This window comes from Scyliorhinus canicula, chromosome 1, assembly GCF_902713615.1.
Source record: "Scyliorhinus canicula chromosome 1, sScyCan1.1, whole genome shotgun sequence".
In the NCBI taxonomy this organism is placed as follows: Eukaryota; Metazoa; Chordata; class Chondrichthyes; order Carcharhiniformes; family Scyliorhinidae; genus Scyliorhinus; species Scyliorhinus canicula.
This window is the reverse complement of record NC_052146.1, coordinates 116,259,303-116,282,807: the sequence shown is the minus strand read 5'-3', so window position 1 is coordinate 116,282,807 and position 23,505 is coordinate 116,259,303. Positions and strand designations below refer to the sequence as shown.

Sequence of the window (23,505 nt, the reverse complement as noted above, 5' to 3'; positions counted from 1 at the left end):
GTCCGACCCCAAGATTCGGCAATGGTGACCTGGGGAGGCTCCTGGACGCAGTGGAGGCCTGTTTCCCCGAGGGTCCCGGTTGGTCAGCCACAAGGCAGCCAGTGCTGCCTGGGCATAGGTGTCAGCTCGGGGAGTGTGACCAGGAGACGCCTTCAGTGCCATAAGAAGGTCAACGACCTACACCGGGCAGCACGAGTGAGTAGACACCAATTCTCCCCACCGCCCCCGAGGGGCATCCACCCCGCAACTCCCCGTGCAACCCCCAACCCTTCCTCCACCCCCTCCCACTTCAACACCCTCAACCCTCCCTTCAGACCCACCCCCGCGCCACTGTGAACCGCGTATGTGGCTTATGATGTCCTCTGTGTTTCCTCAGGAAAAACTGGGAGAGGGCCCAGACTGGCGGAAGATTGGCTGACTTAAAAATCCTCACTACCTTCGGGGTGCTTGCCCTGGAGGTGACCGGGGTGGCTGAGGACAGATCCGTCAGCGGAGGCTGGCGGACGCCGCAGAGGTGAGGAACCACCAGCCTCCACCTGGACGACCTGTTAAACGTGAGTTGTTATTGCCTTACTGACTGACCCATCCCTCCCGCTGACCACATTTCCATTCTCCCGCAGGTCCTCCAGCCGACGCCGCCGACCCATCCTGGGTGTTATCCTCTCCTGACTCCGAGGAGAACACCTCGGAGGAGATCTCCAAGGATGCAACTGTTATAGTTGTGGCACAGTTGTCATCCGCACCCTCCACCAGCGCAGATACACGCACCACGGTGAGACATGTTAGTGGTCTGGCTTCTGGGGCACAATCTGGTGAGCACCACACTGCTGCTGATGCCCATCAGGTGGAAGCTGGAACCCCCAGACGAGACAGCAGTCAGAGGTCTGCTGGATCCCAGGACCTAGCTGGGTCCCAGCCTGATGCTGAACCTGTGATACAGAGGTACCCGGAGATGATTGTGACGATAGGGAGTGGCCGGGACATTCAGCGGAGATGTCAGTGTCACTCCAGCAGATCCAAAGCTGATTGGAGGAGTCCCAGAGGCTACGGGCACAGGCGATGGGGCAGGCAATGCGTGGCACCGAGGCCAACATTGCTAGGGTGGCGACTGTAGTGGAGAGCCTGGTGCATGACGTCAGCACCATGAGTGAAGGTGTCCAGGGCATCGCGCAGTCAGTGACGGCCATGGCTGAGGGTCTCGATAGAATGTCCGACTAGCTGCGGGATGTCACCCAATACCAGGCTGGCCTTGATAAGGTTCTGTGGGACATGTCCCCCTCTCAGATGGGCATGGCCAAGGCACTGCAGAGCGCATGCCCCAGTCATTGAGGTACATCGCCGAAGGGCATCGACACAATGGTGTAGACCAGCTGGCAGAGCCAGATGATGCAGGGGCAGCCGCAGCTCGAACCAGCTACCCCTCCGTCCCGAGGTGAACCCAAGGGCACTATGGGCACCAACCGGGAGGAGGGGGGACACTGAGTGCCAATCCAGACACGTACCATGGAGTGGCGACGGTGGCCACCAGTTCTCCCGAGTCCCACCCCTCTGATGAGGCTGCGACTCGAGGTCAGCACATGGAGCAGAGGCGGCAGAGCTGTGCATGGGCCGCCGACAATTGAGCCTGGGCCCTCCGGCCCTAGAGCCCCAAGAGGACGCTCGCATCGAAGGCCACGGGATGAGGTAGGCAGCTGGCAGCCTCCACCTCAAATGTGCATCCTGGGGAAACACCTAGACGTAATGGTAGAGCTGGGAGGGCCAAGTATGTTGCGGATTACTGAGGGTACCGTGGGAGGAGGTGGGGGTAGATGAGGGGTGGGGAGGGGGGTGGAGGGGCTGCACCAATGTGAGTGGGGTATTGTACAACACATTAAACAACTTTTTGCGCAACCATTATGAATTTGCCACTTCCATCTACAATGCGTACTGACCCTGGACCCTTTGCCCATCTCTCAAGGTTTCTCCTCCCCTCCTTCCCGTGGTGCTCACCCAGCCTCTGGCCGTGGACATGTCCCCAGAGCTGTGTCTCATCCCCTGAGTGTTTGGATGTTGCATGTTTGGTATTGCTTCCTGCAGTGTTCAGGCACAGTATCCAGACATCAGGTTGCGATTGGGATGCAAGGCAATGACTCCCACATGCTACATTTAAAAAAAATACATTTTGAGTACACAATTATTTTTTTTCCAATTAAGGGACAATTTAGCGTGGCCAATCCACCTAACCTGCACATCTTTGGGTTGTGGGGGTGAAATCCACGCAGACACCCCACATGCTACATGGCCCGGCCACCCATGGGAATCCACATGGCGTGTGTGAAGTGCTCACCCAACCATGACTGCCAATTCCCGATTAGCAATGTCTACAGCTGCGCAGCCAGAAGCCTCAGCCGTTGATGGAGGTTATGGGTGGTCAGTGGGGCAGGTGGGCAGGGACAAGGGTTGCCCCCAAAATGGGTACACATGATCCAGGGGCTGACATGGTGGTACCGTGAGCAGTTGTCCCCCCCGGTTGCCACGCCTCCCCCAGTGCCTCCTCCCCCCCAACCTCCCATGGTGGCCCATCCCAGCAGAGGGGTTCCCATCCCCCACTGAGCACTGGGGTGGCAAGCCCAGCACCCCTGGGCTCTTTGTCTGTGAGCAAAAATGGCTGCTCAGCTCATCGGCTCCTGCAGATGCTCTTCTGCCAGTTCCACGTTTATAAAAAGGAGTATTAATCGGCGCCAGCGTGACCATTTGCTGGGGAGGCCGCTGAATGATAGGAGGCCGTTGGATATGGGGTGGCTCCCGTTAATTATATGAAAATAGGGCTTAAGTGGTGATAATTGGTTTCTCGCCACGTTACAGCGAGATCCTGATTTTGCCTATGGGATAGGGCCAGTTGCTTCGCAATCTGTTTGGTTCCTGGCGCGGTTCACGTTTTTCACTATTCACTGGTCTCATTTTGCTTGAGCGAGAGTGCAATGAGGCCGGAGAATCGTGCCCACTGTAGGAGCCTCCTGTGCGCAAATTGCTGCCATGCTTCCTGCATTATAACAGTGAATGCAATTCATCGTATTGGCTTCAAGTCAGCGAGAATATGGGATGTTCCAAGCTGGGAAAGCTCTCTTTAAAAACAAATTCTTTCTTTATTTTGGGCTGCATGTTCCGGCCCTTCCACCAAGAGGATTTTCTGGTCTTGCCGATGGCGAACCCCCCCCCCCCCCCCCCACCCGCCCCTGCCCCGCCATCCATTGGCGGTCTGCCTCTGCTTTTGCAGAACATGTTGTGGGGTGGGGGCGGTGGTTGGGGAGGAGGGGGGGGTTGATATCCCACTTTCTGTCTTGCCTTTTACTCTCATCAGCCTTGATAATGCTCTGGTGTGTGGCATGTATCCCTTTAAAACTGCACCTTTACTGTTCAAACTTCTACTTCTTCCATAATGAGAAAGCTGCTATATTTTAGGAATGAAAGCAAGGTTCTTTTTTAATAGGATTAGCTCATTCTTGTGAATACTGTTTAATATATATTAAAATTTCCAGCTAGTGGGTGAGCAGGGGCATTAATTGCAATGAACAGTACTGTGGATTATTCATAATCATGTAATGAAAAATTGATATGGAATATCTGCTATCCAGCCCTGAGCAATTAGTAATTATGGTGACCTTGCCTGTTTTTTTTCTTTTTCTGATTCTTTGAGTGAAAGTCTTATTATTTGTCAATCTTAATGACTGGCATTTTTGACAAATTTAATTTATGCTGATTAATGACACAGGCTTCCCAATTTGCTTTGAGCTATGTTGGCTTTGTATGTATATGTGTGTATATTTATTTATATTTATGCGTGTGTGTGCTTGCGTGTTTATGAACAAGCCATCATCTATGATGTGAAGAGCTTTGGGGGTGTCATGAATATTAATTGATGGAATAGTTGGAAAGCCATTAACATTCAAAGAGTCAATGCCCACACTTGCAGTGAGGTGAATCTCTGTGCTGTCTGAGCTGACATCAGACCCTTAAAATTAGACTGATGTGGGTGTGATTTTGGAATTCAGCTGTTTACTTTTTAAAAGTTTGTTGTTCAACAAATTTGAAATCTTCCTACTTTCCATTTTACCCAGCGTTTCCTCCATTTTCTAATTGGATTCCTTCGTTATCTTGTCCCAAGCAGCCTTTTTTCTGATTGAGTATGAACAGTGAATGTTGGCAGGATGTTGACAGTAAGAAGTCTTATAACCCAGTCCAACGCCGGCATCTCCACATCATGGCAGGATGTTTGACTCTGTAAGGCATCATAACTAACCCCGCCTTCCATTTTGACACGGGATGGAGTTTTCACTCAGCTATGTTTTAAAAAAAATATAAATTTAAAGTACCCAATTAATATTTTCCCCCCAATTAAGGGGAATTTAGCGTGACCAATCCACCTACTCTGCACATCTTTGGGTTGTGGGGGCGAAATCCATGCAGACACAGGGAGAATGTGCAAGCTCCACACAGACAGTGACCCAGAGCCGGGATCGAACCTGGGACCTCGGCACTGTGAGGCAGCAGGGCTAACGCACTGCACCACCGTGCTGCCCCTCACTCAGCTGTGTTAATAATTTCAGTACAATGTGGGGAAAATCAGCCAAACCAGAACAAAAGATCAGGGAAGTAAAGCATATGCCTGCCCTCCACACCCAAAATCACTTATGTTTGTGGGGTTTTTTTTACAATCTTTTACGCTGTTTGAGATTCAATTTGCTAGATCAGGATCACAAAGTTAGCCTGACCCCCCAGGCCAAAATTTTGACATTTTGTCCACTACCCTGCTTCAGGAGAACCCTTCAAATCACATTACTTTTCATCCACACACTGGCACCAGTAGCCATGTTTACAAGCGTGTTATTGTATCAAAAATATGTACAATCAGCAGAGGAGCCCCACACTAGCCACTGACCTCAAAGAAAGCTGCCCAATAAATCTGGCAATCACTGTGGCACCGCTTTCCCCTTTCCTGCTTGCAGTTTAAATCTGGCATCAAGTCAAGGGGAACACTTGGTATGCATTAACAGTGATGTCAGCAAACAGATAAGCAAGGAATCACATTGAAGTATTCTCACAGACAGCAAATCAGGAAGTGCACTGATTATCCTTAACTTTTTAATATCATTTTGCAGGGTGCAACAATAAATTATTTAGCCATATGCATGTGATTAAGATTGAAGACGAAGTTTCATAAACAAACTTGTTAAAAATTATTATTTTAAAAATCTGCAGAAATTTTAATCGTAATGGAACAATTTGACATTTCACAAATATAAAAGTAGTTTTTCAAGGTTTTTTTCATGAGTTGTTTCACAATCGTTATGAACTTAGTATGCCATTAAAAACCTATTTAGCAGCGAGGATGAACCTGATACAGTTTAAGGTGGTGCACAGGGTGCATATGACATGGGCCAGAATAAGTGGGTTCTTTCAGGGGGTAGCAGATGGGTGTGAGAGGTGTGGGTGGGGGCCAGCGAATCACATGTTTTGGGGTTGCGAAAACTTGGGAAGATTCTGGGCGGGAGTGTTCGCGGTCTTAGCCAGGATAGTGGAGGAGGGGGTGGACCTGGACCCTTTGGTGGCGATATTTGGGTTTTTGGAGAAGCCGGAGCTCATGGAGAGGAGGAAGGCCGATGTCATGGCCTTCGCCTCTCTGATTGCACGGCGGCGAATTTTGCTGGAGTGGCGGTCGGCATCGCCACCGGGGGTAGCGGCCTGGTTGGGTGACCTGTATGACTTCCTGTGATTAGAGAAGATAAAATATGAGTTAAGGGGCTCTTCAGGGGGGCTTGAGGAAAGGTGGGGGATGTTTGTGACCGTGTTTGACGGGCTGTTCGTCGCAGGGGTAGGGGGAGGTGAAAAAGGCGAAAAATCTGTACAGACTGTATAATTGATTGATGGGAAGTATGTTTCCCGGGCTGTTTGTTCGCTGTAACCTGTACTCATACATGTTTGCAATAAAATAGCATTAAAAAAAAACTATTTAGTTCATTCAACAAGGGGTAACTTTTTCAAGGGGGTTTACAGTAAAGCTAATAGCATAAAAGGACAAGTCCTCGACAGTTATGATGTCTAACAGATTGCATTCTCTGGGGACTTCAACCATGCACCTTACAGAGAAGTGTCTACTAATGACAACCTCTGAATTCCTGTGTTTAACTGTGTATATGCAAGCACCAGTATTTGCTACCAAATTCAGAAGAGGAATGATGGCAAATGCTGATCAGTTTCATTGTCGTTACTACTGCAAAAGCAGGCCAAATTCATTTACTAACAAACGAACCAGTGTGTACCAATGAAACTATAAAAGGGATCTATGTAGATTTTTCAAGTCAATTCAGTGCTTTAGGGGCCAGCACAGTGGCGCAGTCGTTAGCACGGTTGCCTCACGGCGCCGAGGTCCCAGGTTTGATCCCAGCTCTGGGTCACTGTCCCTGTGGAGTTTGCACATTCTCCCCATGTTTGCATGGGTTTCGCCCCACAACCCAAAGATGTGCAATGTAGGTGGATTGCCCACGCTAAATTGCCCCTTAATTGGAAAAGGTGAATTGGGTACTCTAAATTTAAAAAATAAATAAATTCAGTGATTTCAAATTAGGTTATTCTCGGGTGAATATGTATTATAAATGCTTACCTTTCTATGATAAACCCATTTACAACTGCATTACTAAAATTGCACCATGGTTACCAGCTTTGAATTCAGTAAAGAATACTTTTAATAGAAAGAAAATTAAAGAATTGTATTCTATTACACTGCCCAATTGTATTGATTCATGGAAGACTTTAAACTGGTGGTTATGCACATGATTTTTTTTAAAAATCAGAAACTTGCATTATAACCTCACCAGCGCAATTATGGGTGAAGTTTAGGTGCAATTTTCTGATTATGTTCAAGCTGAAACTGTGCTCCCAATTCTTTATTACACTAGAGCGCTTCTATAGTTAGCTGCACTAGTCTGTGTTGTATTTCTCTCTCGTGGCTAACCCAGGAGAAGCATGAAAGCCAATACTATAGAACACAACAGGCGTAGGAAAGAGGAGTTTAGTTGAGAGGCAGTGGGTGAGTTTTTTCAGACTTTGGTTTAAAAGTCGGAGTTGAGGACAGCGAGAGATTAAGACATTCTTTAGCTTTGAGCTCCTAAGAAAGAATAAAAGTATGAGATCACAAATGTAAATAAGCGAGGTGGAGGTTTTTAAATTGTGCTGATGAGGTTCACTGATATATAGAATCTTGGAATTCCTACAGTGCTGAAGGAGGCCATTCAGCCCATCAAGTCTGCATCGACTCTCCGAAAGAGAACCCCACCTAGGCCCAGTCCCCCACTCAACCTGCACATCTTTGAACAACAAGCAATAATTTAGAATGGCCAATCCACCTAACCTGCACATCTTTGCACTGTGGCAGGAAACCAGAGAACCTGGAGGAAACGCAGACATGGAGAGAAAGTGCAAACTCCACATGAACCCGGGACCCTGGCACTGTGAGAGGTAGTAGTGCTAGCCACTGTGTCAACATGCCTTTGAGCTCCTAAGAAGGAACAAAAATAGGAGATCGCAAATGTGAATAAGCGAGATGGAAGTTTTAAAATTATGCTGACGAGGCCTGCTGATTTCTATCATAGAGATCTGATTATGAGTCTTAATATGTTGATTAATGTTGTGACTGAGATTTGTTGTTCTTGTTATGCAGGTATGAACCAGTCGTCACTGAGTATTGACACTCACTATTGATCAATCATTTGCACATACACCCAGGATCAGCTGGACACTGCATCACATTTCAAAGAGGTGAGACATCTGAAAGGAGATCTCTCCTTTCAGTATGACCATTATAAGTCAATGGCACTTTCATTTACTTTGAACCCAGAGGCAACAGATTGGAGTTTAGATTGCTGCTCACATCAAAAAACAACTAAGCCACAAGACTCTTGGAGGGCAGGGTGTCACATTTGAAGAGATCAAACATTGGAGAATAGAAGAATCTGCATGGTGCATTTTGGCTATTTTTCAGTAATTGAAGAGATATATTGATAGTGGTCCAGAAGAATATGGTAGCCACCATCTATCCACAAAGCACCCAATCAAGACACCCTCCTGATATACATCCAGTCAATAATCCACCTACACACCCATGAATCAACTTAACAACCTTTTACACATACAGTAACCCACCTAATTACCAATCCAGGCACCCAAAATGCGAGCCTGAACAACAGCAACTTGCATTTGTGTATAGTGTCTTTAGCACAGTGTAATGTCCCAAGGTCTTTCACACAGTTTGGTGGGTGGAGGTCTATGCTGAATATTAATAGTGGCATTGACCAGTTGGGCTAAATAGCCAACCTCCATGCTGTAGACACCATGGCAAGATTTTTTGGATAGTTGATTTCTTGCCTTGCCACTGAGAAAGTCAGTAGTGAATGCATCTCCGTTGATGTCGGCAACCCTACCACATTTAACGCTCCCTCGGAACAGTACTCATTCAGGAGGAGGTTCCCCCCCTCAGAGAGCTGCTGGCCTGCCTGATTGAGCATCATCTGAGGAGCCTCATCTGGAAAGGTGCCACTTCTGTGGGTTCCAAACTCAGGGGGTAGGACAAAGTTAATTAAAAGAAATAAAATCACCGCTGATGGAGGATAACCCCTATGGTGAAAGCATGGACGTTACAGGGGCTACCTTTGGTGTCAGTGGTTGCTCCTTGATGAAAAAAACACTCCCGCACCGTGGCTGCATTGGGAGTCTGTCGACATTAATGGTGGGCAACCGGTGGCCCAGAGCCCACGTGAGGCCCGTGAGTTCTGAGTGCGGCCCACGACATTTTGTTGACTGTTACCCATAAGTAGGGTTGCCACATTCCACTGATTTCCGTAGTTGTTTCCTATCGGTATAACTGAAGTAAGGGCAAGTGAAGTGAGGTACGCGCTGATTGTCCACAACACTGACTGAGAGCCGTGTGTTCCCTCTGAGTCCAAAGTGTAAATATTTCCTTTGTTTTTACCATTTGAAGTTCATGGTTCCATGAATGTATAAAAGATTAAGAATTATCTACAACTTGTTATGAAATATTCAGCATGTATTTAATCTGAGTCAATGTCGTGTGGAGTTTGCACATTCCTCCTGTGTCTGCGTGGGGCTAACCCGCCACAACCCAAAAAGATGTGCAAGGTGTTGTGTTCAGTTGCTTCGGATAACACAGGCTGCTACTTGATGTAGTCTTAACTAAAGTATGCTCCAGACTCTGAAATGAGTTCAACGTGTTTATTGAACTATTAACACAGTTCTCAAATGAGTTCGACTCTCTGCTAATCTAACTGTAGTAACTCAGTCTAACTGTACCAGCTTGCTCTAAGCCAGTGCATCTCAAACTATCTGATGTGGTGTTAGAGTTAGAACAGTACAGCACAGAACAGGCCCTTCGGCCCTCGATGTTGTGCCGAGCAATGATCACCCTACTCAAACCCACATATCCACCCTATACCCGTAACCCAACAACCCCCCCCTTAACCTTACTTTTTAGGACACTACGGGCAATTTAGCATGGCCAATCCACCTAACCCGCACATCTTTGGACTGTGGGAGGAAACCAGAGCACCCGGAGGAAACCCACGCACACACGGGGAGGACGTGCAGACTCCGCACAGACAGTGACCCAGCCGGGAATCGAACCTGGGACTCTGGAGCTGTGAAGCATTTATGCTAACCACCATGCTACCGTGCTGCCCTAAAGTGTACCGGCAGTTTTTTTTTTCAATGTGCCAGGGACCGGTAAGCGAAACAAGCCAATCCAGGATTACTGTCTCTTTCTTTTCTGGAAACACTCCAAGTACCGGCAGACAATGGCTCGAGTACCGGCGCCGGTACGCGTACCACACTTTGAGAAGCACTGCTCTAAGCCACATGCTGGGGTGTGATGCTGCTGATCAACCCTATCTAACTCTCTAGATGTCTGTCTGTGGAAAAAGGCAGGGTGTGAGTGCCTCATCCCTTTTATAGTGTTTATGTCATGCCCCCTTGTGGTGATGCCACCTCCGAGTGTCCTGACTTCCCATTGGTTGTGTCCTATTCTGAGTGTTCATTGGTTGCATGTTTGCATATCTTGACACAGGGTAGGTGAATTGGCCACGCTAAATTGCCCCTTAATTGGAAAAAAAAACAATGAGGTACTCTAAATATATATATTTTTAAATTGTATTTAATCTTATTCATGGGGCCCTGATAAGTAAGCAAGCCAGATTTCAATCTTGTGGCTCAGTGGGTTGAAGGACGCCCACTCATGTGGCCCACTCACTAGCCTAGGTTGCCCATCACTGGTCTACATTCAGCTGCTGGCTCCTCCAAATGGTGGTGAATCGATCCACTGTCAGCAAAATGTTGACAGTCTGGTAAAGTGGCTTTTGCGTATTAAAATTGGCAAGCCTTTCCACTACCCTTACCCGCCATCAGTAAAGTTCCCCGATGACGCGGCAAAGTTGGGAAACCAAATTTTACTGGCCTCTTGCCTCGTTCCCACCTCATGTGAACTGGTAAAATTCTCCCCCCTAAGGGCAGCACGGTGGCGCAGGGAGTTAGCCCTGCTGCCTCACGGCGCCGAGGTCCCAGGTTCGATCCCGGCTCTGGGTCACTGTCCATGTGGAGTTTGCACATTCTCCCCATGTTTGTGTGAGTTTCGTCCTCACAAACCAAAAGACATGCAGGGTAGGTGGATTGGCCACGCTAAATTACCCTTTAATTGGAAAAAATGAATTAGGTACTCTTAATTTAAAAAAAAATAAAAAGTTCTCCCCCTTGCAATTTCCAAGTTATGAAACAAAATGTACTGCTGAACCATATAAAGAGGCATGAGGATAAGGGGGACAAAAAAGACAGTCTTACAAGAGGAGAGGGGTGGTGAGCTTCAGGGACGGGGTGCGGGAGCTCAGAGCCGAGGCACCTGAAGGCATAGCTGCCAATAATGGAGCAAAGAAAATCTGCTACTCGGGAAATCAAAGTTCGAGAAGCGCAGGGATTCTGAAGAGTTGTAGGATTGGAGGAGGTTACAAAGATGGGGGTGTGGCAGGGCTGCAGTGGAGGGCCAAGGCTGTAGGAATTTGAACATAATGCTGAAAATTTTAAAATCGAGGCATTGACAGATAAAAAGTTGAATTGGCATATCCTTCAACCAGTTATACATAAACTTGCCCTCTCCTGCAGACAGTTGTTATTGTAGTCAGTGTCTGAACCTCCTTACTGGATCTTTGTCCTAGCGATACTTTGTTGAGGACAGAGGTCAGGGAACATGCCATTACCTTACTGCTCTGAGCAGTGATTTGTTTCCTAGCCTCAGCCAAGCGGTACTCAGTATGCCAATTGCATGCATTCACACATTGGTTCTAATAGTGTAAAAAAATAAGAAGTCTTCTTTTATTTCCTTCTTTAAATTTTCCTTTTGTCTTTCTAATTTTATTCCCATGACTTCCTTTGGCTCTATTTCCTTTTTACTCTTTCTCTCGCTCTCTTGTTATTTTATCTGTTTTTATCATTATACATGTCTTCCTAAATATTGTTTGTTTCCCATGATCTATATTGTTTATTTCTATTTTGTTTGTATGTCTATTGTGTTCTATTTCTCCTTTCTTTTTTAACATAAATTCAGAGTACCCAATTATTTTTTCCAATTAAGGTGCAATTTAGCGTGGCCAATCCACCTACCCTGCACATCTTTTTGGCTTGTGGGGGTGAGACCCACACAGCCACGGGGAGGATGTGCAAACTCCACACGGACAGTGACCCGGGGCTGGGATCAAACCTGGATCTTCGACACAGTGAGGGAGCAGTGCTAACCACTCCGTCACCGTGCTGCCCTTTTGTTCTCCTTTCTAACTCGTTCCCTCTCTTTTTATTTCTCTTGCTCTTTACCTCTTCTGGTTTCTCCCCATTTTATTGTCTCTATGTCTCCACTTCTCTCATTCTCTCTATATCTGGCTCTGCTTCTCTTATTTTCTATCATTCTATGTCTCCGTCTCTGCTTCTCTAACTCTTCATGTTTTTATTTTCATCTCTTGGCCTCCATCTCTTCTTAACTGTCGCTTGTTCTCTATCTCTCTGTGCCTGTCTCTGTTTTTTAAAATAAATTTAGAGTACCCAATTAATTTTATCCAATTAAGGGGCAATTTAGCATGGCCAATCCACCTAGCCTGCACATCTTTTGGGTTGTGGGGGGCGAAACCCACGCAAACACGGGGAGAATGTGCAGACTCCACATGGACATGTACCTGTCTCTGTTGCTTGCTCTTTATTCTCCATACCTCTGTCTCTATCCCTTATTCGTCATCGCACCATAATTCTGACTCTACGCCTGTCGCCTCTATCTGTCTGACAGACAGTGGCTCTGCATCAGAATGAATTACAAAGTGGTTCTGCGGATGGTCTGTCAGAGCTGGTTAAGGTGATATGGCTGCAGTGATACCTGACCCAGCTTGCTTTGGCTTGTTTGTGACTGCCATCTGTTGTAGAACAGATTTAGTCCAGCTTCCCTGTTGTGAGAGACTGTTTAACACTGGAATGCTCAGTCATTGCTGTTGGCCTAGCTTTCCCCACGCAGAGTTGGCCCCACACACCTCTGCGTATTGATTAGATGCAGAATAGAAGTTGTTCACCTCTGTATTTCAAGCCAAATATTCTGCAGCTTGCAATCCTGGGCTGAAATCTAATAATGCAAAATGGCCTTTGAAGACATAACCACTTGTATTTATAGAACTTTTAACGTAATAAAATGTCCCAGAGCTATTCACGAGAGTGTTAACAGTTCACAAAGGCTTGGTCAAAGAGGTAGGTTGAACAGGAGTATAGTGAGGTGGAGATTTTCAGAGACAAATGCAGGAAATCGAGTGGAAACATCAATGGTGTGCTCTTCCATTGCTGCTGCCTTAAAGTAATATTCCACCTGGTTCCTCCCTTCAACCTGTCTGATGTAGTGGTCACACTAATTTCCTGCTGATCTTTAGCAGCCTACCCTCGATGTTGATGCTGTGGATTCTGTTCCACAGCATTTGCAAAACAAGGTGCACCTCACAGTGGCAGATGCCCTTGTTTGGCGATGGCCCCTCTAAAGCCTTGTGCTTTAGATGAGAAACTTGATGGATTGAGGGGTTATTTGAATCCTTGTCCAACTCCCCTTCCACCATCCAACGATAACTATACCTCATTGTAAGAGCAGCACGATGGCACAGTGGGTTAGCCCTGCTGCCTCACGGTGCTGAGGTCCCAGGTTCGATCCCGGCTCTGGGTCACTGTCCGTGTGGCGTTTGCACATTCTCCCTGTGTCTGCGTGGGTTTCGCCCCCACAACCCAAAGATGTGTAGGGAGGTAAATTGGCCACGCTAAATTGCCCCTTAATTAGAAAAAATGAATTGGACACTCTAAATTGATAAACAAAAACTAAACCTAATTGTCTGTCACATCTAAATTCTTGACAATACATCATGTGACTTATGGAGTTCACGGTCTGGATATTCAGGAATTGAAGAACTATGTTGTGCGGCAAGTTGGAATTTGTGCTGGGAGCAGGTTCGTGACTTATTTTTTCCGGACAGAATCCTCCCAAAGAACAGCAAAATGTCAGTTCCGGTGAGAAAACTGGAGTGAAATCCTCCGCCGGAGTCAGCGGGATTTCTCACGGAATTTTACACCACTTTAAGAAAAGTCCTTCTCCCCACGAGAATCACGCCATGCTCCCGGTGCCTTCCCACTGATTCACTCACCCTTAATCAGTGCAATCATGGGGAAATCCATATAAATGTCTCCCCAGCACTTGTTTCAGATCCATTCGAGGGGGATGGCAGCATGGAACCCTGCTCCATGTTTTACTGAAGGAGTCCTGACCAGACTCTTGGATAGGGTCAGCAGAGGCAGGGAGTACTCTACCCCCAATCCGGGAGGCGGCTCACCAGCAGGGTCCCTTACCCCTGCCTGGGAGGCAAAAGCTGTCTGAATCAGTGTCAGCTATCTCTAGAAGACCACAGGGCAACAGTGCAGGAAGAAGATAAATGACCTTCATGCGGCCAGGGTAGGTCTGCCACCTCCAGTCTCTCACTGCACCCCCTCACCCACCTCCACCCCTCGCACCTCCAAAAGTAATCTCTCAGCCATCCACCTCGCAGGTTGCCTACATGTCACAAAGTCCTCTTTCCCCCCCTGCCACCACCCAGGCCCCCCTTTCACATTCCCAAGTTGCTCCTCACATCCCTGTTTCCATTCCAGTCCCACGCATTCCACTCTCCAACCATCTTAACCAGCAGATATGCCATCTACAATCTCCCTGACTGTGTCTGCACTGGACAAACTGGAGCACAATCGGCGTGAGCTACCTGGAGTCATGCGGGAGCTCAGAAACCTGACCGCTCACGAGGAGAGAGTGCTTGAACTGGCTGGGGAGGAGCCTGACTGTGCCTGTGCTGATGGTGAAGTGGGGGCAGTGAGGAAATGTGCGAACTGTCAGGACACCCAGTCATACATAAAACCTCACGTGAGTAAAAATCTCGCTCCATTAATCTCCCGTGATGTACGAGTGCCATCTTGCTTCCCTTGCTGGAGAAACAATCGACCAGCCCAGACCATCCTCAGGAAGATCCAGAGCAAAGCAGCTCGGAGGGACACTTCTTCGATCTCACCCTTGAAGAGGCGTCACAGCTGCCACACGCACCCTCCACCAGCATGAATATTCACAACTCAGTGGGAATGACTAGTAGACAGGCTTTTGGGTCACAAACAGATGATGATCTCAGCAGCTGGAGGCAGGGACATCTCAGGGATCCAGCACTCGGAGGGATCCCGGAGCACACGACACTACTGAGCACCTGGTCGCTAACGTGTACCTGGGTCTGGTCATCCTCGAGCTGATGGAACTGCAAAGACAGAGTCACGAGAGTCAGGAAGGGATGGCAGCATCTCTTCTCAGACTGCAAGGCCAAATGAAGGAGTCCAATCATCTTCTGTCTAAGGAGATGGCACCTCAAATGCATCAACGCCAACAATGTGAGGGTGGCATTCTCAGGAGAGACCTTGATGCAGGATGTGCAATCCATGGTGGGGGATGTCTGCTCCAGTAGTTGAGGGCATGACTGCCATGGTTGAGGGATTCAACTACATGGTACAGGCGATGGAGTGAGACCACAAGTGTCAGCGCCGGAGGATGGTGAAACTTCTGGATCTCATTCCAGCTGCCCCTCTGTCCCAGGGCCCTAAGGCACCCAAAGGGAAGAGGATCAGCAGGGGCACAGCCTGGGGAGCTCCACCCAGGTGTGCCCAGACCATCTGACACCACTCTCCCTGTGAGCGACACACCTCCAGCCCCGCACACCGAGGAGGGCAGCACTGCAACACCCATGCTGCTCGAAGATATGCTCTGAATCTCAATGTTCACGCCCCCCAGGGGATGTAATCTCAGGCAACAGGGCATGGAAGGCAGTCCACCACCTCTACCCCAGCTGTGTATCCTGGGAAGACACCCAGACGTATTGTGGCAGCCAGTGGACACGGGTGATCACAAGCACTGGTTTCGATAGGGCGTCACTGTAATATGGCACTTGTAATAAATTCCACTTTGTTCACCACCAGATCCTCCACCCTGTCATTTCATGGGCCCAAGATCCACAAACCCCCGCTCGCACTTGGTGCTTCGTCCCTGTGCAGTGTGAGTGGCAGCGTTATGTCACTCCCACCTCCCACACTGATGACTCATTGAAGATGCGCAGCTGCTGGCAGCACCCCCTGCCCCTCCCGCCTGGTATCAATGTTCGGGCCTCTCACGGCAGTTACTCTTCTCCAGTGAGGAGGATGCCATGGGCTGACAAAGTGCTGAGACGCTGTCCACCCTGGAGAAAAACACCAGGACCCCTGATACCGAAGGGGGTTAAAGCAGGTGAGAGCATATACCATATCTCTGAACCTCATGATAAGCCAGTTCCTTGGCAGGGCACATTCAGCTCTATGTCAGGCCAGTCAGACATATGTCTGAGGATGTGAGGACCATTCCTCTGTCCTCAATTCAAGTCATCATCATTCTCTTGCAGAGTCCAGCCAATGGCTTTAGCACCTGCCCGTGGAATAGGGCACCACACTAATGCGGAGATAACAGTTCCCTCCTTTGGAGAATTCTTCACCCCTCATCCCACTCGTCTCCAAACCTAGAAGCTGTGAGGGCATCCCTAGCTGGAGGGCCTAAGCAAGCTCTGGCTATGGCCCAAAGTCCTACCTCCTCTTTCTCCGTGGTTTGCCCCTCACCGTCCTTCTGGAACTCCTGAGGAGATGTGGCACTCCTCCATCTCCTCAAGGTCCAGGCGGTCTCCCTTCTGCAGCACCAAGTTGTGGAGAGTGCAGCAGGCAACAATAATGCAGGTCAACCTGTATGGGGCTGTACTGGAGGCCGCCCCCCCAACCAGTCCAGGCACCAGAACTGCATCTTCAACTGTCCGATCATCTGCTTCACCAACACTCACGTTGAAGCATGGGCCTCATTGGAGTGAGCCTCCACCTCAGTTTGTGGCCTCCGCACTGGCGTCATCAGCCAATTCCTTATTGGGTACCACTTGTCTCCGAGGAGCCAGATGCTGCTCTCCTTCAAAGACATCTGGAGTCTGCGAATGCCCCAAGGTGTAACTGTCATGGCGCTCCCCGGGAAATGGCCATACACCTGCATGATTCGCACCATGTGGTCACAGACAATGTGGTATTAAGGAATCCCTTGCGGTTTAGAAATGGCACCTTGCATTTAGCGCATGCAGCTAAATGGGTGAATGGGTTTCTTGGCTTTCCTGGTCCTGGTCCAAGGTGGGCCCTCGCACACAGGGCATCTGTCACCTCCCTAAAGTACTTGTGTGCAGCTGACTGAGAGATGCCACACAGACCACTGGTGCCGCCCTGAAATGAATTGCTGGCATTGAGGTTCACAGCGGCAGTGATTGTAAGTGCTACGTCCAGTTGGTGTATTCCCATCTCATGTGGTGCCAGCTCTTGCAGGACTTGGAAAAGGTGGTCCACTGTCGCGCGGGATCGGCGCAGCCTTCTCTAGAACTCTGGTTCCTACATCTATGGCTCTTGTCCCGACCGTGCACCAAACCCAAAGTCACCTTACCCCCCCCTTGCACTGGGTGACGACACTATTGAGTGGATGCATGGAATCTGCATCTGTATCCTCAGAGGGACCCACAGAGGAGCCCCCTGTGATGACATGAAATGGGATGAGTGATTATAGACTTAAACATGAATCCTTTCCTTGGGGATACCCTGTGTGATGTAACCACTTGATTGAGCATTGGGGTTTTGTTTTTTTGTTTTTTTAATATACGTTTAGAGTACCCAATTCTTTTTTTTCCAATTAAGGGGCAATTTAGCGTGGCCAATTCACCTACCTGGCACATCTTTGGGTTGTGGGGGCGAGACCCACGCAGACAAAGGGAGAATGTGAAAATTCCAAACGGACAGTGAGAGCATTGGGGTTCATTGATTGGGACTGCATGACTTTGTGTGAAATAAATAAACTAAATCAAATAAATTGAGGGACAAAGTAAAAGGGGCAGCACCTTAAACAAAAACAAATCACAAATGAAACTTAAAAACATCAAACTAAAATGTGATTAAAGGGGTCAATGAGGTACCACAGTCCCTGTGGTGCCTAACGAGAATGGACAATTAACTGTGTCACTGGATGTGGGCGGATCGCGTTGGATGACACCCTCGGTCATCTGCTGCCTGGCACTGTTTATGGCAAGTTTGGCCACGCCAATTGAATACCTGTTGTGACAGATGAGGCACAGCTGATTAGAGCAAAATTCACACATCACCAGGGCACCCACATTCTCCCATTTCACAGCCCTACACACTTATTCCTGACAGCCAGGCTTCCGAAACAAGTGCAATTGGTAGTCAATGAAGCTCAAGCCCTTGATAAGCAGAATTGTGCCAAAGTGTGGGGTTGTACTCAGTTCAGTTGTGCTTCCCCAAGTGAGAGGGTCTTCATTCTTCATGAGGCAGGGAAGGAAGCCATTTCTGAGTCACCCACTCTGCCATTGCAGCCTGGCATCTCCAGTGGGACCGGTGCCTGCATGTCAGCCTTCCCACCCCCTTCAAGCAAGTGAATGTTTGTTAAAGCTGGCTAGCAAACCCTCCCTGCCGAGAATGAGTGACTGGGCCCCAGCCCCGGTCCCAAGTTGAACTTACCTGAGTCCCATCGCATCGTCTCTGGTGCACTCTGAGCAGTGAAGAGACTGGGGAGTCATGGTTACCTGAGCTCACCTCTGATATCCCCCTCGGAGGTGAAACTGCCAGGTTCATGTTTATGTAGAGCTTTTTAAAAAAATAAATCTTGAATACCCAATTATTTTTTTTCCCAATTAAGGGGCAATTTAGTGTAGTCAATCCACCTAACCTGCACATCTTTTGGGTTGTAGGGGTGAAACCCACGCAGACACGGGGAGAATGTGCAAACCCCACAGAGACAGTGACCCAGGGTCGGAATTTGAACCCGGGTCCTCAGTGCAGTAGGCAGCAGTGCTAACCACTGTGCCACGTGCCACCCTTATGTTTATGTAGAGCTGTTGTAAATTGTGCGGGCTTGGCATCACGCTGGTGCCTGGTGAATATTCTATGAAGAGTGAAGGTCTGGAGAGTGCTCAAAATGAAATGATTCACACTACTTCAATGGTGATGGGGCGGTGGGGGGGGGGGGGGGGGGGGGGGGGGGGGGGGGGGGGGGGGGGGGGGGGGGGGGGGGAGGGGGGGGGGGGGTGGTGGTGGTGGTGTGGAATGGGGGATAAGATTCCAAAAGCCAATCGCGCCAGAGAGAATCATGATTTTGCTTTTCTCCAGATTTTGAGCCCATGCCAACTTTCTCATGAGTGGAGAAGGTTAAAAATCCCCTCCATAGAGTTTTCATCTTCAAGTTCTCCCTTCCCATCCTGAAGATACTGAGTCTTACTGCAATACAATGCCATGGCTGCCATTGGTTATGTTATTGGACTGCCAATCTAGACAACCCAGAGAATTAGAGTTCAAAGCAATGGTAAAATTAAGAAGGTGGTGATGTTACTAATCCATTTAACCTACCCATGAGCATGTGAGAGTGAAAGATGGTGAAGTAAGGGATGAGCTTGCATTTGTATAGCACCTTTAACAGTCTCAGGCCACCCCAAGATCATTAAATAATTTTGAAACAGTGGCTATTGTAAGGTAGGAAATAAAGTAGCCAAGTCGCAGGCAGCAAGCTTCTAGAAATAGCAATGAGATAATGATCGGATAAAAAAATGCTTCTTGCTGTATTGTTGAGGGATTAGTACTTGTCTGGGCACGGGCAGAAGATTTCTTGCTGTTCTTGGAAATAGTTATTCTGGGGTCTTGCTGTTTAAAAATTGGCTGACACACTCCTTATAAGAGGGCCTACAGTTCAAAAATGCTTTGTTGGCTACAAGACATCTTGGGCGGGATTTACCGACCAACTCGTCACCTGTTTTCTGGCGATGGAGGCAGCCCGCCAGCAGGATTTACCGACCCCGCCATTGTCAACGGCATTTCCCGGTGACTACACCCCTCGTCGCCTGGAAACCCGTGTGCCGGCGTGAGATGGGATATCCCATCAGTGTGAACAGCCGGTAAATTGCGCCCTTTGTGAAAGGTGCCATAGGAATGCTTTATTCCGGTCACCAAAAAAGACTTTCGGTTGTGAAATAGTTAATAAAAACCATTGTTTCATGGTGCCTGCTTTCATGATGAATAAAAGGTTTTGATTTATGCAGAGAATTTTACAGTACCACTGGGACATTAATCTATAATACATTATGATGAAATCAGTCCCAGCTCCTGAATCTTGCCTTGACTCTGCTTTTAGGCCCTTGTTGGGTTGCAGCTAATTAACTGGACCACCTTATCAGCTCCGACACACACCATACACAGAGAATGGGAATTAAAACCCGTCTCCGATAAGCCATTGTCTGAGCCCAAAGGAAAGCCAGCTCTCTATTCAGCTCTTCTGAAATGCTAAGGAGTGCAGCTCTCTGATCCGAGAGAACATTCATTTCTACAAAGAGGTAACCGACGGTTTGGGTGTCATTACTTCTGGGGAAAAAAAATTGCCTGGGCTTTGTGTCTACTTTCATTTTTCTATCATAATCAACTAGCCCTGTGACTATTTCTTGTTATTTTTAATTCTGCAGAATTTTGTTAAATGCTGCCGTGGACCAATTTCCCCAAAGTCCCTTGCATCTGTGTATGATTTCAAGGAAAGAAAGAACTCGCATTAACAAAAGTGCCTTTCAAGACGTTCCAAAGCACTTCACAACCAACAAATTATATTTTTAATGTGTAGTCACGGTTGTAATGTGGGAAACGCAGCAACCAATCTATGCTTAGGAAGGTCCCACAAACAGCAATGAGTTAAAATACTTGATTACCTGCATTCGAATGAGGGCGTTGCAGTTATAGTTGGATGTTGGGGTTGACAATCAATTCAAAGGCTTCAGCGGACACAGTGTGAATGGCAGGAATGGATCTCTCAGGGCAGAAGTTCAGTATATGGGCAATGGTTTGCCTTGGACTCGTCTGAAATCTCATGGTCCTGACTGGAACACACTTCTTCCCCTGGCAAACTGGTGACAGCCCCACCTCTCGTGGCTCACCTCTTGGTCGACTGCAAATATCACCAACCACAAGCTGGTAACTGACCCACGTAGGGTAGTCCCAGCTTTCAACCTTCCACTGATAATCTGGAAGTTCCTCAACCACTTGAGGACGGACCAGGGAAGATGTGGCCACCTTCTTCACAAGTGGAACATGAGATGATAAGATCACTTGAAATAGGAGTAGGAGGAGGCCCTTCAGCCCATTGAGCCTGCTCCACCATTCAATAAGGTCATGGCCTTAACTCCACATTCCTGCCTGTCCCTCATAACCCTTCACACGCCTGTCGACCAATAATTTAAACCAGCAGTGAGTATATTGAATGACACAGTCTCCACTGTTCCTTTGGGAAGGGAATTCAGAAGATTAGTGACCCTTTCGGAGAAAGAAAAATGGGAGACTCCGAGGGCTGGATTCTCTGATTCTGGGGCTATGACCCCACGCCAGCGTGGGAACGGTGGTGTTTTATACCAGAGAAATGGCGGAAAGCAGCCACCGATTCCCCGTTTTGCTGGGGGCTAGCATGCAGCAGGAATTCGGCCGCTTTGGGGTAGAGCATTGGGGGGGCGGGCCTCAGGCAATGTCCTGAGACCGTCAATATGTGGTGTGGCGTACTTGGAGAGTACGCTGCTTTGGAGGGGGTGGAGCATCGCAAAAGTGGTGCCACCCTGATTTGGTTGGGAACTTTGATTCTCCGGCCGATCGCTGAGCGCGATTTTGGCGACAGCAACCTGAGAATCCGGCCCCTTATTTTTAATCTGTGTCCCCTAGTTTTATCCTACCCCATGAGAGGAAACACCTATCCTATCGATTCCCCTCAGAATCTTATGTTTCAATAAGGTCATCACTCATTCTTCTAAACTCCAATAAGTATAGGCCCAACCTGCTCACATTTCCTCACAAGACAACCCCTTCATCCCAGGAATCAGCCTTCTCTGCAATGTCTCCAATGCAAGTACATTCTTCCTTAAGTAAGGATTCCTAACTATTCAAAGTACTCCAGGTGCGGATTCACCAATTCCCGAAACAGTTGTAGCAATGGTTGTAGCAAGAATTCCTTGTTTTTATACTCCATCAAGCTTCAATAAAATCCAACACTGGCACGGGGACACAGTGGTTAGCACTGCTGCCTCACAGCTTCAGGGACCTGAGTTCAATTCCGGGCTCGGGTGACTGCCTGTGTGGAGTTTGCACTTTCTCCCTGTGTCTGCATGTGCTTCCTCCGGGTGCTCCAGCTTCCTCCCACAGTCCTAAAATGTGCAGCTTAGGTGCCATGCTAAATTGCCCCTTAATGTCCAAAAGGGTACATGGAGTTACGGGGATAGGGTGGAGGCTTGGGCTTAAGTAGGATGCTCTTTCCAAGGGGTGGTGCAGACTTGATTGGTCGAATGGCCTCCTTCTGCACTCTAAATTCTATGATTCTAAGATTCCAGTTGCCTTCCTAATTACTTGCTGTGTCTGCATACTTATTCTTTGTGATTCATGTAGAAGGACATCTAGATCCCTCTGTACTGCAGCATTCTACAGCCTCTCTGCACCACAGAATCCCAATCATAGAATCCCTGCAGTGCAGAAGGAGGCCATTTGGCCCATCAAGTCTGCACCGACCCTCCGAAAGAGCACCCAGGTCAACTCGCCCACCCACCTCGTCCCAGTAACCTAACCTGCCTATCCCTGGACAGTGGGGCAATTTGGCGTGGTCAATCCACCTAACCTGCACCTCTTTGGACTGTGGGTGGAAACCAGAGAACCCGGAGGAAACCCACGCAGACACGGGGAGAACGTGCAGACTCCACAGACATTCACCCAAGGCTGGAATCGAACCCAGGTCCCTGGTGCTGTGAGGCAGCAGTGCTAACCACTATGCTCACGTGCCGCCCAGATATGCTCATGCATACTATTGCTAATACACACAAAGCCATACGCATGCACATTCTAATGCATATATAAGCACATGTATGCATATATTAAGCACACACATACATGCACAAAAACATTCAATCTCAGAGTGTAATATGAAACAGGAAGCCATTTCTTTTTCGCCGTCTCTAGTCCAGTGACAACTTAGAGTTTTAGCTGCTGTGGCTGACATCAGCTCATACCACACAGGCCCGGGATCAAGTCTCGGACCTCCTGATCTTGAGGCTGAGTTTTACAAGGTGTCATGCATTTTACAAACCATGCTGTTTAGAAAGATTAGCAAACGGACTGTTCAAAGCAAAATATAAAACCCTGCTGTTATAATGGAGAAAAGCAATTTCTAAAATAAGCAAATGGCGATAGTTTATGAGAGGCCACCTGTTACCATTCTTTGCTTGGAAATTAAAATATAATCTCTGGCACTTGTTCCTGAAGACGGTCCGCACACTGTGGGGATATCAATTCCATGGGTGCCAACAGACATCTGGTACATCACCAAAATTACAAACAATGACATAGAACGTATAGCCAAGAACCACACCATTCATCTTAACTGGTTCATGCTGATGTTTATGCTTCACATGAACCACCTCCCCACTCCCTACATTTAACCCTATCAATATTTCCTTCCACTGCATTCCCCTTCATGCGTTTACCTAGCTTCCCTTTAAATGCATCTATATTATTCACCTGAACACACTTGTGGCAGCAAGTTCCTGAATTCCTTTTGGATTTCTTGGTGACTATCTTATATTTATAGTCTCTAATTTTGAACTCCCTCACAAACAGAATCATGCATATGCACCCTGACAAATCCCTTCATAACTTTAAAGAACATTATCGTTCTCGCGCCATAGACTTTACTTTTCCACAGTAAGGTGCCTCTGCCATTTCAGTCTTGTTAGTTATAATCTCTCAGTTCTAGTGTCATCC

The 23,505-nt window shown here is 47.9% G+C and overlaps 1 long non-coding RNA gene across 1 annotated transcript in view; it reads left to right on the top strand.

The window, feature by feature from the left end:
- LOC119966522 overlaps positions 1-23,505 on the top strand; it is a 93,810-nt gene that overhangs the window by 48,009 nt on the left and 22,296 nt on the right. The window contains exon 2 of the long non-coding RNA XR_005460784.1: positions 7,697-7,794. This is a non-coding gene — a long non-coding RNA (uncharacterized LOC119966522). The remainder of the gene's footprint in view (positions 1-7,696; positions 7,795-23,505) is intronic.